This window comes from Alexandromys fortis, unplaced genomic scaffold, assembly GCF_014885135.2.
Source record: "Alexandromys fortis isolate MF-2015 unplaced genomic scaffold, M_Fortis_MF-2015_v1.1 scaffold_0, whole genome shotgun sequence".
In the NCBI taxonomy this organism is placed as follows: domain Eukaryota; kingdom Metazoa; phylum Chordata; class Mammalia; order Rodentia; family Cricetidae; genus Alexandromys; species Alexandromys fortis.
The window spans coordinates 33057637-33060553 of NW_026067949.1; positions in this window are offsets into that span (position 1 = coordinate 33057637).

Below are 2917 nucleotides of genomic sequence, written 5' to 3' on the forward strand. Positions count from 1 at the left end.
GGGGGGGGGGGAGGGAAATGAGAGGCTGGGAGGATGCGGAAACTTTTTTTTCTTATTCTCAATAAAAAAAAATTAAAAACAAAACAAAACAAAAAAAAGGTGTTCAGGGTTTGTTTGATGAGTACAGTATAGAAAAATTATCAAGAAGAACTTTTCACTCTTGTGAGTATATTGTAGAACTTCATGATGACAGATACACCATGGATGCTTTCTTTCTACTTTTTGATTTTTTATTTATTTAATTTAGTGTTTGAAATTTTACTGCAAACATTCATTATACTTTGTATATAAGAGTTATAAATTATACATTGAATGTTAACCTCATATTCATCTGAAGACATAATAGTTGCTGTTTTGGGAGGAACTTAGATTCAGATATCTTTTATCTGGAGTTCACAACAGTTCCAACAAGGAAAAGCAACCCAGATTTGGTGCCCAGATACAAGACTCAGCTATTAAGTTTCTTACCAGTTAGAATTTTACTGGTTTCCAATAAGAACAGATGAGCCACGTTCTCTTTCCTATACCTCTTCCATCACTGTCCTGAATTCTAATGAAATTTGAAGAAATCTGATACCCATGCCAAGCAAACACTTTAAAGAATAACCATTTAAGTACATGTGCCTTAGTTTTCCAGACTATTCAACATTTTTAAATAAAATTTAATATTATGATGATGATGATTACTGTGTGGTGGTGGTGGTGTGTATTGTGTGTGTGTGAGTGTGCATGCGTGTGCTCATTTGTACATGAACACCCAATATGTTTGTGTGGCAGGCAGAGGAATACTTATGGGAATTCATTCACTCCTTCCACCATAGGATCTAGGGACTGAGCTTCGGTCACCAGTCTTGCAACACAACTGCTCTTCTTTACTGAACCATCTCACTAGTTCCCCAAACTTCCTGTAGATTTAGAACATCACATTGAGAGGTGCACGCTTTCGGGAAACTAACAGACAGCCCACGAAGTACTGAAAGTGCTGGGTTTTCTTAGAGTTATGTCTAAAGAAAACTGATCACCCTCCTTTCTTTAGCACTTGGTTTCCAAGATTTTTTTTTTAAAGAATATTGTTTGTTAAGTGAATTCTGTATATAATTAATTTCTATCCAAATATTCTATATTTAATCCTTGCAGTGGCCTACAGAATAGATCTGGTGTTCTCACTTTACAGATGAGCAGAAATCAGCCTGGAGAGACTAACTTCCATATGACTATGAAGTCTGTAATTAGCAGAGCGAATTCATTACTATTTGACTCCAGGTCCCATCTCGAAAACCTATGCCCTTATCTGCCAACACTGTCTGTCTGTTTAATGGAATCATAAGGTTTTATGTTCTGGGGACCAGCTAGTAGTAAATCCAACAATAACAACAGCCCAGCAAAACAAACAGATTTTACATTCTCAATTATGTTATGGGGCTGCTCTAAGGAGCAGAGAGCCGAACTTCAGTGGAATGAGAAGCTTGGGAGCCATTTATGACACAGTAACTGTTCTCATGTCAATGACAAAATGGCAGCAGAACTGCAGGCAGGTGACAGGAACCCCGGCCCGCTGCTCTGTTTGTGCAACCTTTATTAAGGGAAGCCACTGGCAACCACCTGTGGTTTTGTGGTTGTGCCTCCCGCAGCGTGCTCATTTGATCTCCCCATTAATGAGGTGCACCTTGGCTGGGAGCCATGAGCCAGCATCCCCGTTTCAAAGCCTAGACGGGGAACCTCCTAGGATGAAAGGGAGTGTTTCAAAGTGCAGCATAAATCCTCATGTCATCCTCATGCAAAATGAATGACATTAATGATATTAATTTATAGATAACATAAAAACACTATAAGAAAATGATGCGCTCCCGTCTTTACTTCTAATTTGTACTTTTTTGACACTTTTTTTTTTTACTTGAGTAATGTGTCAGTGATCTTCTCGAGGAGCTCTTTAATTAGAACAGATTAATTCCGTCTTTTCAGCATTAAGAAGACAAGACAATTTGGCTTGCGAAGATGTTTTCTCTAAAGTGCTTAAAAGTCTACCAACATTCTTTTAGAGATGGAGATGGTACCTTGTTTTTCCCTCCCTCCCCATCCCATCCGGGCTTCTTAAATTGGCTCAATATTCACTGTGACAAGTGATAGTCTCCTACTTAATTGCTATTCTTTTCAAAAGCCCTTGGAAAGACAATCCAGCTTCCTCCTTGCTGATTCCTTCCCCTTCCTTTGCCTTTCTCCCAGACGTGTGCTTTTGATCTCAGCAAGGAATGACCATCTCACCCCCTTTCTCCGCACGAAGGTGATCTCAGAGTACTGTTTCCTTTGCCTGCAGTGGCCAGTGTCCTGCCAGCATGGAGAGACAGCAGCAAAGGAATTGTCTGTCTTCAGCCATATAATTAACAGTGAAGAGGAACACACAGGATAAGATTTGTTTGCACAGACCTGATGGTTTTGCTTGTGTGTTCCATAGGATATATGATCTAGTTTTTGAATTTTACTGCTCACACTGATGAATATACAGTAGCAACCAAACACTTGTTCATTAGTTCTATGGGACAGATCACTGCTCGTTTAAAGTAGGATGAGGCCATTAGGTTCTTATGGGGATGAGTAAAAATGATACTTAAATAATTTGATAGGGACCGCTCCTTTTCTATGTATCATCAATTGTCTTTAATCACTTTAATCAGTCTAGACTTTTTTCTCCCATTACAATAGTTTGTTGAAATAGGGACGGCGGCAGGGCTGCGTCCCCGGCACCCGGCCGCCCGCATGGCTAGCTTATGCCCAGAAATAATTACACGGAAACTGTATTCTTTCAAACACTGCCTGGCCCGGATAGTTCCAGTTCCTTATGGCTAGCTCTTACATATTGTTCTAACCCATTTCTAATATTCTGTGTAGCCCACGAGCTGGCTTACCAGGGAGGATCTTA